General features: G+C 40.4%; 1 protein-coding gene across 1 annotated transcript in view; it reads left to right on the forward strand.

Moving 5' to 3' along the window:
* Ube2r2 (ubiquitin conjugating enzyme E2 R2) overlaps positions 1–16,919 on the forward strand; it is a 60,767-nt gene that overhangs the window by 1,567 nt on the left and 42,281 nt on the right. The window lies entirely within an intron of this gene.

Raw genomic sequence — 16,919 nt, forward strand, 5'->3', positions numbered from 1 at the left:
TCCAACAAATGGGGTCGTCCCACAGATGAGCCACATCCGAGGTGAACGGTGGAGTGCCACTATATAGGCATTGTTTCCATTGTTTTCCATGAATTATTCCTGAGTTCAGTACTTGGAGATACTGTGTGGTTTTTTCGTTTGTTTGTTTGTTTTGTTTTGTTTTTTTTTTGATTTTTGTTTTTGTCTTGGTTTGACTGAAGCGTTTTTTTTTTTGGAGGGTAGTATCCCTGAGTGAAGATATAGTGGGGGTAGAGACAGAGGAAATGGGTGTTTAGGAATTCATTTATTATTTTATTTCCAAAATGAGGTAAAATAGGCCAATGAGTCGATTTTCGTTTGTTTTGAAGGGAGGGGTTATCTTGGCACAAGTTTTAAACGAACATCTTAGTCATGTAGTTGTGATGTGTATTTTTAGGTCTACCCAATTACTTAACTCTTATTTGCTACCGTTCAAAAGCTTCAAAAGCCTCAAATTTCAGGCTTTAAACTGGGTCAACTTTGTTGAAAATAGGATTGATAGGGGATGCTTAACATTCATGCATGTGATAGTTGCTGAATACTTAGTAAAGGACATTTTTAGAATGTTATGTAAGAGTGTGGTACCCTTACCGACTGTTTGCTTCGTCTTTTGTGGTCATCATACAACTATACTTTTTAGATGGAGGTGTTTAAAGTTGCTAAGCAAAGGTGCAAGTTTATTAGTGATAGATTGGAAAGGGTATTGTTTCTGTGTTGAGGTATGTTATATGCACTGTCAAATATAAATTTTAATTTGTAGATTTTGGGAGTATTGCACAAAGTGGAGTTCATATGATACATTTCCTAGAAAACATTTTCAAAGCAGACTACTGGTTAATTTTAAAGAGTACAGTTACTGTATTTATTTGTTTTTTTGTTTTTTGGAGACAGGGTTTCTCTGTGTAGCCCTGGCTGTCCTGGAACTCACTCTGTAGACCAGGCTGGCCATGAACTCACAGAGATCATCCTGCCTCTGCCTTCCAAGTGCTGGGATTAAAGTACCACCATGCTGAGCTTAAGGATACAGTTTAATTTCCAAATAGTATTATTTCTGGAATAATTGGTAGTTAACGTAAATGGTAGTTAGTCTATTGGAATTTGTTTTTTAAAAACTATGAAAGTAAGACTTTTGCTTACTAATGATTTGGAATTGATAAGATGGAAATATTTCCTGTAGCATATACTAATTTAAAATAAGCTGGGCAGTGGTGGCTCACACCTTCAGTCTCAGCACTCGGGAGGCAAAAGCAATTGGATCTTTGAGTTTGAGGCCAGTCTGGTCTACAGAGCCAGTCCCAGGACAGCCAGTGCTACAGAGAGAAACCCTGTCTCAAACAACAGCAACAATAATAATAATAAAGTAAAGGCTTTGGGCTAGGGCTGTAGCTCAGTGGTAGAATATTTGCCTAACACGCATGAAGCTCTGATTTTCTTTTTTCTTTTCCAAGACAGGGTTTCTCTGTGTAGCCCTGGCTATCCTGGAACTCACTCTGTAGACAAGGCTGGCCTTGAACTCAGAAATCCCCCTGCCTCTGCCTCCCAAGTGCTGGGCTTAAAGGCGTGGGTCATCACTGCCCTGCTGATTTTCTTTTTTTAAACTCCAGCAACACACCTACAACAAAATAAACAAATCATAGCTATAGTCCTTTTGAAAAAGATTGACTTTGGGGACAAGGGTGTGTCTCATTTGTAGAGGGCTTGTCTAGCATGTTAAAGCCATGGGTTCCATCTTCATCCAGTACTGCCCAGACCCAGAGGTGTCCCTGAAATCTGAGCAGTCAAGAAGCAGAGGCAGGAGAATTTATGCAAGCAAATGTGTGGTCAGCCTCCTCTGCACAGTGAGTTCTAGACCAACCAGGGCTGTGTAACAAGAAGGGGGAAGAGAAGGAAAGAGGCTTTATTCCCTATTGAGTATGGTTTGTTTGCTTTGTTTGTTTTTTGTTTGCTTTTTCGAGACAGGGTTTCTCTGGCTGCCCTGGCACTCTGTAGACCAGGCTGGCCTCGAACTCAGAAATCCACCTGCCTTTGCCTCCCAAGTGCTGGGATTAAAGGCGTGCACCAGCTTGTTTTGTTTTTTTCAAGACAGTCAGAGCCTTACTGTTTATCCCTGTGTAGCTGGTCTAGAACTCCCAGAGATAAACTTGCTTCTGCCTCCAGAGTTGCTGAGATCAAAGTCACAGGTGTACCCTTACACCTGGCTCTATCTAGTTTAAATTCCTTTTCAGAAAAATATTTTTATTGTTTTGAGACTATAATTTTACACCCCCTTTTCCTTCCTTTAATCCTCTCCCATGCTCTGTTCTCTCATTCAAATTCATGTTCCCCTGTTAAAGATTTATTTTACATGTATTAATGTTTTGCTTTCCGTATGTATACCACATGTGTGCCTTTGGAGTTCAGAAAAGGGCATTGGAGCCTCTGAAACTAGAAGTACAGATGGTTGTCATCTACCACATTGTGCTGGGAATTGAACCTGGTTCCTTTGCAAGAGCAGCAAGTGCTCTTAGCCACGGAGCCAACTCTTCAGTCCCTGTTTTTTAAGTTTTTCCTTCCTTCCTTCCTTCCCTCCCTCCCTCCCTCCCTCCTTTCCTTTCTTCTTTTCTTGTTTGTGTTTTGTTTTTTTCATTGTTGTTTTGAGACAGAGTTTCTCTGTAGCCTTGGCTGTCCTGGAACTCAGTAGACCAGGCTGGCCTTGAGTTCAGAGATCCATCTGCCTCTGCTTCCTGAGTTGGCTTGCATTAAAGGAGTGCACCACCTTGCTTGGCTTAAATTTTTTAATATTAGCATATGTTTGCCCTTTTTTACCCCAAACTAATTTGTAATAAAGTGTGCATTTGAGATGTGAACAGCAAACCATGGCTTGTTTGTGGAGGTCAGAGGACAGCTTTTGGGTGTAGTTTTTTTCTTTCCATTTTTTGAGTGGGTTCGAGGAGTTAAAATCAAGATTTACAGGGTTGTATGACAAGAGCTTTACTTGCTGATTGATCTTTTCTGCCCCTGTACTAATTTTTTTGATGCTGGGTATTGGACCCAGGGCTTCCCAAAGTCTGCCATTGAAGCTATGCCCTCAGCATTCTGTTTAGGAAAAATGACATCTGTTCCCTGCCCCCATCCAAAACCCCTGACTCCTGTGATAGTTTCAGTGCCATTCTATGCTACAGGATGAGATCCGGTCTCAAAGATTATTTTTGGAGAGGATCTGGTTCTGTAGCTCATGATGACCTGAAACTCACTATGGAACTTATGCTGACCAACCAACCCTCTTCTCAGACTTCCCAATGCCAGGATTATAGGCCTGTGCCACCCTGTTTGGTAAAGTATGAAAATACTTTTTCCTTTTAATTAATTATTTATTTATTTAATGTATATGAGTACACTGTAGCTATCTTCAGACACCCCAGAAGAGGGCATCAGATCCCATTACAGATGGTTGTGAGCCACTATGTGGTTGCTGAGAATTGAACTCAGGACCTCTGGAAGAGCAGTCCTCTTAAGCACTGAGCCATCTCTCCAGCCCCCACTTTTTCCCTTTTTTTTTTTTTTTTTTGGTTTTTCGAGGCAGGGTTTCTCTGTATAGACCTGGCTGTCCTGGAACACTTTTTTCCTTTTAAAGACATGCTTCGAAGCCGGGCAGTGGTGGCACACACCTTTAATCCCAGCACTTGGGAGGCAGAGGCAGGTGGATTTCTGAGTTCGAGGCCAGCCTGATCTACAGAGTGAGCTCCAGGACAGCCAGGGATACACAGAGAAACCCTGTCTTGGGAAAAAAAAAAAAAGACATGCTTCGTATAATCTAGGTTGGCTATGAACTTTCTTCCTCTTCTTTTTTTTCCCCCCCTTTTTGGTTTTTTTTGAGACAGGGTTTCTCTGTGTATCCTGACTGTCCTGGAACTTACTCTGTAGAGCAGGCTGGCCTCAAACTCAAGAGATCCACCTGCCTCTTCCTCCTGAGTTGCTGGGGTTAAAGGTGTGGGCCACCAGTGCCCAGCCTTGAACTTTGTAGGCAGGGATGACCTTAAACTTCTGATCTTCCAGCCTCCCCCCTCCCAATGCTGGCATTACAGTCTTTTGTCATTAAGCCAGGATTATGCTATGCAGGAGATTGAACCCAAGGCACTGTGTGTGCCAACAAGCACTCTGCCAATTGAGTTATAGCCTCAACCTCAAAATTGAAAAAAACCTTTAAAAAATACTTTGTAGCCGGCCGTGGTGGCACAGGCCTTTAATCCCAGCACTTGGGGGGCAGAGGCAGGGATTTCTGAGTTCGAGGCCAGCCTGGTCTACAGAGTGAGTTCTAGGACAGCCAAGGCCACACAGAGAAACCCTGTCTCGAAAAAACAAAAAAAAAAAAAAAAAAACTGTACATGTGTTTATGTGAGCGTTTGCCATTGGGGTGGGTGCTTTCAGAAGCCTGAAGAGGACATCAGAACTGGAGTTGCGGAGGGTTATGAGCCCTCCAATGTGGTTGCTAGAAACTGACCTTAGGTCCCCTCTTGAACAGCAAGTGTTCGTAACTATCATCTATCACTCTAGCCCTTAGAAATTCTTTTTCTTTTTGAACTGGGAACATTGAAAAAGGGTCTCTAACGTCCCAGCTGTCCTGGAACTCTCAGAGGTCCACCTGCAGAATGATGAGATTAAAGGTGTACACCACCGCGTCTGGCACTCAGAAATTCCTTAAAAGATGTTTTGTATTTTACACACACACACACACACACACACACACACACACAACTTGTTTAATTTGTTTTTCTGAAATAGGCTTTCTCTGTGTAGCTTTGACTGTCGCTAGAACTCAGAACTTTCCACCTGCTTCTGCTTCCTGAGTGTTTAAGATACATAGTTATTAATCCCAAAGCTCTGGAGGCAGAGACAGGTGTTTCTAATTGAGTTTGAGACTAGCTTGGCCTACATAATATAGTTCTATGTAAACTAGAGCTAGGTAGAGAAACCCCTGTCTTAAAAAACAAATATTTTATGTGTATATGTGAGTGCTTGCGTGTATGTATGTGTATCATGTGGTCTGTCTGCTCTCTGAGGAGACCAGAAGAGGGCATTGGATCTTCTGGGACTAGAGTCCCAGGTGGTTGTGAGCCCCTAAGTGAGTGCTAGAAACTGAATCTGGTTCCTCTTCAAGCAAATCAAGTGCTTTCAAAGCTGAGCCATCTCTCCAGCCCATGTTGCACCTTTTTTTTTTAAATGTGCTTGGCTTGCATGTATGTCTGTGTATACCATGTGTGTATGCCTGGTGCCTGAAGAGCTCTGAAGATGTCTAACCTGTGAGCAACCACATGGGTGCTTGGACTCAAACCTGGGTCTTCTGCAAGAACCAAGTGCTCTTGACTGCCGAACCATCTTTCTAGCCCTGAATCTTTTATTTAAGTGTGTGTGTATGGTCCATGGTGCACATGTGGAGGTCAGAGGACAAATTGTGGGAGTTCTGTTTTTGCATTGTAGGTACCAGAAATTGAACTCAGGTCATCAGGCTTGGCAGCAAATTCTTTTCTTTACCTGTTGAGCCAGCTCTTTGGCCCAAGCATGAAAACGCTTAAGTTGTTTCAGTCTTTGTGAGAAAATTGTTGAGTGGCATGTTTCTGGTTTTTTTTTTCCCCCTTGTGTCATCTGATTAGTTCTTCCTTGAAAAAAGGCCAATTTATGATCATTTTTTCCCCAGTACTTTTGTCTTAAAACAAGGTTTTTAGTGTATTTCTCTACCGCTGCATTTAAAAGTTGGCACAGGGGCTGATAAGATGGCTCAGCTGGGTAAGGGTGCTTGCTGCCAAGGCTGACGACCTATGTAGGCTAGGCAAAGTACTCTGCCACCGAGTTACAACTCCACCTTCAGTTACTCTTGGTAAACTGTGGCATGAGTTACTGAAAAAACATTCAGTAGTAAACTAGAAAGGAAGTTAGGTGAAGACTACAAAATTCCAATTTAAGAAAATCTGTTACTTCTAGCTTTGAAAAATGCTTTCTAGGGCAATCTCATCTTTGAGTCTCCTCCCTTGCAGTTGCAGGGAGCTCCTACCTCAGTAAAGCTTTGTTTATTGTTGTTAGAGATGGGTTTCTCTGTGTAGCCCTGGCTAGCCTGGAACTCACTTTGTAGAAAAGGCTGTCTTAGAAATCAGAAATTAGCCTAGTTCTGCCTCTGGAGTTCTGCAATTAAAGGCATGCCACTACACCTGAAATTTTTCTGTTTTTTTTTTTTTTTTTTTTTTTTTTTTTTTTTTTTTTTTTTTTTTTTTTTTTTTTGAGAGGGGCTTACTGTGTGGTCCAAGCTGGCCTCAAGCTTCTGGGTTTAACAGTTCCTTCTGTGTTCGCTGAGCCCAGCTTTGATACTACTTAAGTAGTCTGTTTTTGAGTGCTTGCTTGCCTTTGTGTTCTCCCTCCCCTCCCTGCCTCCCCCAGGTTTCTATATAGTCCTTCCTACCTTGTCTCAGAATTCACTCTGTACACTAAGCTGGCCTTAAAACTCAAGAGGTCTACCTGCCTCTGCTCCCCAGTGCTGAAATCAAAGGCGTGCACCACAGCACCCAGCCTGAGTCTAGTCTCTCTGACGCTGACTCCAAGGAGTCACTGATCAACCGAAGCTTTTTAGTGAAATGGACTCAGGGCTTGGGTTAAGGTTTGAGTTTATTTGGACTGTGAAGATCCTCCTGGGGAGAAATTGGATTTTATTTTGGAGTTTGCTATCTTTGCTGGGTTGCCTGCCTCTTTGAGAGTACAGCTCTTAATGACGGAAGGTTTGGCTAAACAGCAAGTACAATAAGAAAGATGATGGTTACCTTGGTAATATAGTTAGTATAGCAAATTAGCATCTTTGTTAAGGCCTCCTATAACTAAAGGTATGGAGGGGGAGGCCGAGAACGCCACAGCAGTGATAATGAGGGGCTTTAGCAAAACTTGGTAACATTAATAACTGTGACTCCTATGGTCCCATGAAAATAAAGATTGCGCCGGGCGGTGGTGGCTCACGCCTTTAATCCCAGCACTTGGGAGGCAGAGGCAGTCGGATTTCTGAGTTTCTATGCCTGGGCAGGGCGAAGCCAGAGGAAACTCTGGTGGAGGTCCGTAGCGGTCCTGACATGCAAATGGTCGTCCGACCTGGGTGTAGGGGTGAAAGACTAATCGAACCCTCTAGTAGCTGGTTCCCTCCGAAGTTTCCCTCAGGATAGCTGGCGCTCTCGCAGAAACTCGAAACCCCGCAGTTTTATCCGGTAAAGCGAATGATTAGAGGTCTTGGGGCCGAAATGATTTCAACCTATTCTCAAACTTTAACTGGGTAAGAAGCCCGGCTCGCTGGCGTGGAGCCGGGCGTGGAATGCGAGTGCCTAGTGGGCCACTTTTGGTAAGCAGAACTGGCGCTGCGGGATGAACCGAGGCCAGCCTAGACTACAGAGTGAGTTCCAGGACAGCCAGGTCTACACAGAGAAAACCCGTCTCGAAAAAAACAAAAAAAAAAAAAAAAAAAAAAAAAAAAAAAAAAAAAAAAAAAAGAAAGATTGCTTAACCTCATTTGGAGAATCTAAGGAACAAACCTAATTCTGATTTTGCCTTAACTTTTACAATATTAGAAGTTAAGATCTAGCAGGAAAGTAGATGTTACTTTTATTTTGATTTTTTGAGGCAAAGATTTACTATGTAGTAAACTCTCAAAGAATCAGTTACCCTAGAAAGAATGTTGCCTGCATATAATTTCCAGCACGTGGGTGTGGAAGTGCAGAGACCTGGAGTTCAGAATCCTCTCCAACTGCAAAATGAATTGAGGCCAGCCAGAATTCAGACCCCTGTCTCAAAGAACAAAACAACAGTGTGCAGGAGAGCTGTGTAACTGTTCTGCTTTGAAGACCTGGGTTCAGTTCCCAGCACCCACTTGGTGGTTTACAACCATCTGGAACTAGAGTTCCAGGGGATCAGGGCCCCTCCTGACTCTGGCAGTCGCCAAGTGGGTGTGTGGTCCAAATACATACAAAAAATACATGAATAAATGTTAATTTTAAGGGTGTGCAATTAAAAAATAGTTTAAAAAAAAAAAGACAAGAAAAAGCTGTTGCCTTGCTAGGCAGTGGTGGCACACACCTTTAATCCCAGCGCTTGGGAGGCAGAGACAGGCAGATTTCTGAGTTCGAGTCCAGCCTGGTATACAGAGTGGGTTCCAGGACAGCCAGGGCTATACAGAGAAACCCTGTCTCAAAACAAACAAACAAACAAAAAAACCCAAAGTTCAGTTATTTTTGCCTCCCAAATACTGGGATTATTTGTTTATTAATTGATTATTTAGTTAGTTTAGTTAGTTTTTAGATACAAAAAGAATTTTTTCTGTGTAGCCCAGGCTACCCTGGAACTCTGTAGACCAAATTGGCCTGGAACTCTGAGATCCCCCTGCCTCTGGTCCAGAGTGCTGGGATTGAAGCTGTATGCAATCATCACCTGGATAAATATATTTTTAATGTGTATGTATATGAGCTTGAGTGTGTCACAAGGTGTGGGTGGGGTACATGCCAGAACCTCCATACAGAGGTTGGGGGACAGCTTATTGGAAGTTGGTTCTCAGCACCAAGTGGGCTATAGGGACAACTCAGGTTGTCAAGCTTCTGTTAGTACTTCTACTTATTGAGCCATCTTGCTGGCCCTAGCCTGAACTTACTGTGTAGATCAGGCTGGCCTTGAACTCAAGATATCCGAATGCCTCTGCCTCCTGACCACCACCATTCACCACCCACCTCCACCTGGCTAGCCTAAACAATTTGAAAGCTACATTTCTTTATTACCATTGTTGGAATGTAGAATTTTGAGACTGGGTCTTTCTCTGTAGTCTTGGCTGTCCTGGAACACTATGTAGATCAGGCTGTTGTGGAATCTGCCTGATTAAAGGTGTGTATCCCCATACAAGCTTAAGGCTTTTCTTTTCTTCTCCTTTTAAGATTTATTTATTTTAGTATGAGTACACGGTCGCTTTCTTCAGACATACCAGGAGATGGCATTAGATTCCATTACAGATGGTTGTGAGCCACCATGCCGTTGCTGGGAATTGAACTCAGGACCTCTGGAAGAGTGTGCTCTTAACCGCTGAGCCATCTCTCTAGCCTTTTTTTGTTTGTTTTTGTTTTTGATTTTTGAGACAGGGTTTATTCTGTGTAGTCCTGGCTATTCTCGAACTTGCTCTATAGACCAGGCTGGCCTCGAACTCAAAATCTCTACCCCCCTTCACCACGAAGTGCTGGGATTATAGGCTGTGCCAACACCACAGGGACCTCTTCATCTTTTGAGACAGGGTAGCCCAGCTGGCCTTGGACTCTCCTGTGTAGCCAAGAGTGATCTTGAGTTCCTGCCTTCATCTCCCCAAGTATCTTACTTAGGTTTGACATTTCATGGAAGTGAAATCATACTATGGGCTTTTGTGATAGGTGTGTCCATATCCCAAAACTCCTGTCTACCTGGGACCCCTCACTGGGATCAGTAGTTGGGTCTTAACTCTGCCCTACTATAGATCTTTCTAAACTAATTAGGGGTAATGGAGAACAATTTTTACACAATATTGAGGCTTCAGATGCTTCAATAATAATGACAATGGGACTGCAACCTGATCTCTGGGTACAGAAATCAGCATATAAATAAATGCAGTGCCCAAACCAATCCTGTAACAGCTGAGCCATCTCATCTTTCCAGTTCTAAAGAAGTTAGTTTGTGACAGTTGGATATATTTAACAGCAGCGATGTTGCCTTTAGTTTCATGGAGTTCACTATTGGATTGGTTAGACGTAATATTTGTTATAGCACTAATGCATTGTGAGGCTACCATCCTAAGGTTGGCAGTTACCAGACATTGTGACAAAGTGATCATGGAAAGTTGGAGCCCTAACCCTGTTTAAGTTCCCTGCCTCTTTCTTCTCCATTTCAACCTTTAACCTTTGTTTGTCTGAGCTTCAGAATAAAGCTGTCAGCATCATGTGGTGTATGTAATCAATGGTTGAGTGCTTGCTTAGGATACACAAAGCTTTTGATTTGATATATAGTTTTAATGTACAACATTAAACTATAGAAAGAACAACTTAGTGAGTTAAGTATTTTTTAAAAAAATTAGGTTTATAAATTTGGTAAGGAAAATAGTCCAAGATAGTCCAAGATGAATATAACTTTATCACTGTAGATACTATATAGAAGTTCAAGTTTTGTAACTGATTGTTAACACTTAATATTTTATTTATTTTTTTAAAGATTTATGTGTATGAGTACACTGTAGCTGTACAGATGGCTGTGAGCCATCATGTGTGTGGCTGCTGGGAATTGAACTCAGGACCTCTGCCGCCCCGCTTACTCCGGCCCTGCTCCCTCTGGCGTAATTCACTGTAGCTGTCTTCAGACGCAACAGAAGAGAGTGTCAGATCTCATTACGGGTGATTGTGAGGCACCATGTGGTTACTGGGATCCAAACTCAGGACCTTCAGAAGAGTAGTCAGTGCTCTTACCCACTGAGCCATCTCGCCAGCCCCTAATATTTTTAAAAAAGAGTGATAAAGCAATCTTAATGCCTTTTTTGCCCCTGAAAACCAGTTAACTATTCAAACTGTAATCCTCTGGAAAGTCTATGTGTATGTAAACATACCTGTATTCAAAATTAGAAGCTGCAGCCAGGTGTGATAGTACATACCTGTACTGTTCACAATGGTCAACTGCTTGAGGTGAGATTAAAGTGTTAACCAGATAATACTGCTTTTAAATTTTATTTTATTATTTTTTTCATTGAGATCTCACTATTTTCAGTATGTGTGAGCTACTTGCATTATATGTGATTGGTATTCTTTTGATTGTGAAGGATATAACCCAGATTGACCTAGAAACTTAGGCTCCTTCCTTAGTTTCCTGAATATTAGGACTACAAGTAATACATACGACACCGCTGTAGGCCTTTTCTTTCTTTAGATTTCACTTAATACATATGAGTGCTCTATCTGCATGTATGCCTTCATGCCAGAAGGCATCAGATCCCGGTATAGATGGTTGTGAGCCACCATGTGGTTGCTGAGAATTGAATTCAAGACCTCTGGAAGAGCAAACAGTGCTCTTAACTGCTGAGCCATATCTACTGGGCCTCTCTTATTACGGCAGTTTTATGCTTTTCTATTTACTTTTCTTTTTTTCTTTTTTTTTTTTTTGCTTTTTGTTTTTTTGTTTTTTTGTTTTTTTTTCGAGACAGGGTTTCTCTGTATAGCCCTGGCTGTCCTGGAACTCACTCTGTAGACCAGGCTGGCCTCAAACTCAGAAATCCACCTGCCTCTGCCTCCCAAGTGCTGGGATTAAAGGCATGTGCCACCACTGCCCGGCTTCTATTTACTTTTCTTTATCATTATCGCTACTTCCTCCTCTTCCTCCTCCTCTTCCTCTTCTTGTTCTCCTTAGACTTAATTTTTTGTGTATGAATGTTTTGTATATGTTTATGTATATCATGTCTGTTTGGTGCCCTGGAGGTCAGAAGGTGTCAGATGGGCCTGGAATAGCATTACCATGTGGGCAGTGAGAATTGAGTCCAGGTCCTCTGCAAGAGCAACAGTGTTCTTAACTGCTGACCTATGTCTTTATCCCACATTTAATTATTTTTCTTTTTGTTTTGAAACATCTTAGGATAACCATGGGCTCTTCCTCCCTTCACTTCCTAAGTTCTGAGATGACAAACATACCATCATCATGTTTGGTTTTTGCTGCACTTTTTAAAATTGCTATTTATTTATATTTGTAGTGTATGTATTGTTGGGCTCTTTTTTTTTTGCTTTTACTCTAATATAATTTTTTCAAAGAATTTTATTCTATGCATCCTGAGAATTTTTTTTAAAGATTTATTTATTATCATATATGAATACATAGAAGAGGGTGTCAGATTTCATTACAGGTGGTTGTGAGCCACCATGTAATGGTTGCTGGGATTTGAACTCACGACCTTCGTAAAAGCAGTTGGTGCTCTTACCTGCTGAGCCATCTCACCAGCCCCAATCTTGAGAATATTTTATACAGTGAAATATTGGAGATTTTAGAAATATAGCCCAATACAGAGAGGTACAATCATTCCAGATATTGAGAGAATTGAGGAAGTAGAACCATGTGTTTAGGAGTTCAAGCCAATCTAGGGAACATACACAGAGTCCATCTCAAAAAGGAAAATAAACAGATTAGTGTAATGAATGCCCTTACAACCACCATCAAGCTTTGGCCCCAAAGATTGCAAATGGTTTTTGGTTTTAGTTTTAGCATGACTAGAATTAGATTTTTATATGTGAATATGTTTACATTTGGAGATTTAGGTAGTAAATTTAATGATTTTAAAAAATAAAATTGTAGTAAGTTCCTGAAGGGTATTTAGATTTTATTTTTTTAAGTGATAGCTAGTGTCTAAATTTGGAAGGATTGAATACCAGTATCTTTCACTTTAATCTCTTTTGACATAGAAACTAGATCAGGAGAAGAAGTTGGGTTTCAAGTTTGATAAAGGATTTCAAATTTGTGCTTTCTATAGTTCAAGTATTCAGATATTGGGGATATGATAAAATTTTTGTCACGGGGCTCATTAAATGAATTTTAGATGAGACTATGGCAGTATTCTAAGAGAATATTAAGCATCTGATGAAGTGCTAAACTACTTAACTCATTTTGGAAACTTGAAAATAATAGTTGTTAATCCCAGCACTTGGGAGGCAGAGGCAGGCGGATTTCTGAGTTCGAGGCCAGCCTGGTCTACAGAGAAACCCTGTCTCAAAAAACAAAAAACAAAAAACAAAAGAAAGAAAATAATAGTTGAAAAAGGAATATTAATACAGGTCTGGGGAGGTGGTGCATGCCAGCTAGGAGATGTAAATATTGCTCGTTTCTCTCTGTTTTCTGAGTCTGTTTTTAAATGAGGTTAGAATTTAAGGCTAGTTGGGACGACATAGAAAGACCCCCATCTCCATAACAGACATACTGTCAGATTTCTGGGCTCCAGCTTGTACATTATCAGAATCAGAATCTCTTTTTTTTTTTTGGTGGTGGTGGTGGTGGGGTTTCGAGACAGGATTTCTCTGTATAGCCCTGGCTGATCTGGAACTCACTCTGTAGACCAGGCTGGCCCCAAACTCAGAAATCTACCTGTCTCTGCCTCCCAAGTGCTGGGATTAAAGACATGCATCACCACTGCCCAGGCCTTTCCTTTTCTTAAATTAATTTTTTAGGCTAGTATATAAAGCAATGAGTTGAATTATGGCATCTTCATTTATATATATATATATATATATAAATATGATTTTGTTCTCATATACTGCCCTCCCTCATGCTCCTCCCACCTCCATCTGGTTCTTCCTCTCAGCCCTCCCTCTGCTCGATGCCTCATAACACACTCTATTGAGTTGAGTATTCTCTGTTTCCCTGGAGACTGCCTCTCCTCTCATGCCCTTGGACTTTTTTTAAAAAGTTAGATTTATTGCATGTAACTTCTTGAATTTTTGTAGATTGATTTTTTTTTTTTTTGAGTCTACAAACAACTACAAGAGATAATAAAAACCTCAAGAGTGCCACTTAAAACTGTTGATACATATCTCTACTGGACTTAAAGACTAGACCAAGCAGTCTGTTTTATTGATCCTTTGCTAAACCTTTATTCTTAAGTTTAATTAACAGGATAAGGGGGTTATAGGTTGGTGGAATGGTTTATCATGTTCAAGTATGTAGCAATTAAAATATCTCCTCAAATTTTTGTTTTAAAGATTTATTTATTTTTTTATTTTATGTATATAAGTACACCGTAGCTGTCTTCAGACACACCAGAAAAGGGGATCAGATCCCATTACAGATGGTTGTTAGCTACCATATGGTTTCTGGGAATTGAACTCAAGACCTATGGAAGAAAAGTCAGTGCTCTTAACTGCTGAACCATCTCTCCAGCCCTAAAATTTTAAAAAATGTTTATTTTGTGTGTGTGTATGCTGGAATTACTGGCTTTAAAATGGTATCTTTGGTTTTTTGAGACAGGGTTTTTCTGTATAACCCTGGCTGTCATGGAACTCACTCTGTAGACCAGGCTGGCCTTGAACTCAGAAATCCTCCTGCCTCTGCGTCCCAAGTGCTGGGATTAAAGGTGTGCACCACCACCGCCTGGCTCTCCTCATCTTGTAAGCACGTTACCCCATGAACCATTGCCTGGCTCGCTCTACATTAAAAAAATTTTCTTTTAAAAATGTTTACAAGTGTGTGCGCCTGTGTAGGCTACAGAACATTTGGTGTGATCCTAAGGAACTAACTACCTTCTTTGAGACAGATCTCCTTGGTTGAGAGCCTACCAGTTAGGGTACCATGAGCCCCAGGGGTCTTCCTGTCCTGTCTCCTTGGTGCTGGGGGGTATAAGCATGTGTCACAGCTCCTAGCATTTTATGTGGGTGCTGGTACTCATACTCAGGTCCTTGTACTTGGCACTTTACTGCCTGAGCCATCCCTCATCCACTCTCTTGCATGTCTTTTTTTTTTTTTTAATTGATTAAGTTTTAGTGCATTATGATGAGAAAAGATACATGATTTCAACTTATCTGAATTTGTTAACATTTAAAAACATTTTAAGTAAATTGATGAGAAAAGATACATGATTTCAATTTATCTGAATTTGTTAACATTTAAAAACATTTTAAGTAAATAGAATTACATCACATTCTTGTTTCCCTTTTGTACCCCAACTCCTCCTAGAGACCCCCCCAATACTGAAAATACCTTTTTTTTGGTCATATTCTTTAAATTTTTTTAAATATTGCAACAATAAAAATGAATATTTTCATATTCATTTGAGCTGGTGAGATAGCTCAGCAGGGAAGAGCACCGACTGCTCTTCAGAAGGTTATGAGTTCAAATCCCAGCAACCACATGGTGGCTCACAACCACCCGTAATGAGATCTGATGCCCTCTTCTGAAGACAGCTATAGTGTACTTACATATAATAAATAAATAAATCTTTAAAAAAAATGATTATATACGGGAAGTGGTGGTGCACGCCTTTAATCCCAGTATTTGGGAGGCAGAGGCAGGCAGATTTCTGAGTTCAAGGCCAGGCTGGTCTACAGAGTGAGTTCCAGGACAGCCAGGGCTACACAGAGAAACCCTGTCTCGAAAAACCAAAAAAAAAAAAAAATTTAAATAACTCCAAATATATTAACTGTATATTTTAAAATAATACATCACTACTAGTATTTTTTTTAATAAACATAAATAGATAAAGTCTTTTTGTTTGTTTTTTTGTTTTGTTTTTAGTAGAGCTTAAAATGTTGGCTCTTACTGTCGTACAGGCCCAAAATAAGAACAATTTTTAGACATTGGAGTTCATTGTAATAAGGCTCAATTTCAATGACCCTCACATCACCAAAAGATTTTACCTCCATCATAGCTAAGAGTTGACAGTTCTGCTGCACCAATTTTTGGATTCAGATTTCCTGCTATTGTCAAAGCTATTTGACTTGAGTGATTGTCTTCATTCTCAGCCCACAGAGAACAGGTTACATTCATTTAAGAAATGGCGTGTGTATTAACATGATCTATCTATGAAGTCATTCACCAGCTTTCAATGAACAATGGTTTTACTTGGAGGGTGGCACAGACATTAGGTGAGGGTAAGAATCTGGTTCATTGGCTGTGATAATCTGGAAAAGCATTCATCTCAGAGAAAGAGTAAGTATAAAGTCCTCTTCAAACTTGATACAATAGTTACAAACATAAAGCAAAGCATTCAGTCTCACTCTTTGTTGTTCTCTTACAAGCCACCTCCCAAGTTAATTGTTTACATTTCTTTTGGCTGTATAAATAATTTTGAAATTTGTAAGCTGTTCTGAAAACCACAGCATAGTGTAAAAACATCAAATAATCCTACTAATAGGCTGAGATAGGAGAAGCATGGTTTCAAGACCATTATGTAGTACACTGCAAGACACTGTCATGTACAAACAAGCAGAAAGTATATATTGGACCTATTTCTCCAATTACCAAATTAGAGAGACCACTGGATGACAGCCAACAAATTTCTAATTCATATTTTTGGATTTCAATTGATTAGGATATGTTGGTAATATTAATTTTCATACTAAGATATTAAGAAAAAGTAATTGTTACTTCCTGTTGTTTTTGTTGTAAGAGGTGGAATTATGTTTGTGTGGGTTTGTTGAAAGATTACTTTCATGCTTCTAGGGTGTAGTTTTGCTCCTTATGTTGATGTTTCCATCTATTATCCTTTCTAGGGCTGGATTTATGGAAAGATATTGTGTAAATTTTGTTTGTCATGGAATATCTTGTTTTCTCCATCTATGGTAATTGAGGGTTTTGCTAGGTATAGTAGTCTGGGCTGGCATTTGTGTTCTCTTAGAGTCTGTATGACATCTGCCCAGGATCTTCTAGCTTTCATAGTCTCTGGTGAGAAGTCTGGTGTAATTCTGATAGACCTGCCTTTATATGTTATTTGACTTTTTCCCTTACTGCTTTTAAAATTCTTTGTTAGCCGGGCGGTGGTGGTGCACGCCTTTAATCCCAGCACTTGGGAGGCAGAGGCAGGTGGATTTCTGAGTTCGAGGCCAGCCTGGTCTACAGAGTGAGTTCCAGGACAGCCAGGGCTAAACAGAGAAACCCTGTCTCGAAAAACCAAAAAAAAAAAAAATTAAAAATAAAATTCTTTGTTTAGTGCATTTGGTGTTTTTATTATTATGTGACGGGAGGAATTTCTTTTCTGGTCCAGTCTCTTTGGAGTTCTGTAGGCTTCTTGTATGTTCACATCTCTTTGTTTAGGTTAGGGAAGTTTTCTTCTATAATTTTGTTGAAGGTATTTACTGGCCCTTTAAGTTCGGAGTCTTCACTCTCTTCTATACCTATTATCCTTAGATTTGGTCTTCTCATTGTGTCCTGGATTTTCT

This window comes from Mastomys coucha, unplaced genomic scaffold (genome assembly GCF_008632895.1).
Source record: "Mastomys coucha isolate ucsf_1 unplaced genomic scaffold, UCSF_Mcou_1 pScaffold18, whole genome shotgun sequence".
Taxonomy (NCBI): domain Eukaryota; kingdom Metazoa; phylum Chordata; class Mammalia; order Rodentia; family Muridae; genus Mastomys; species Mastomys coucha.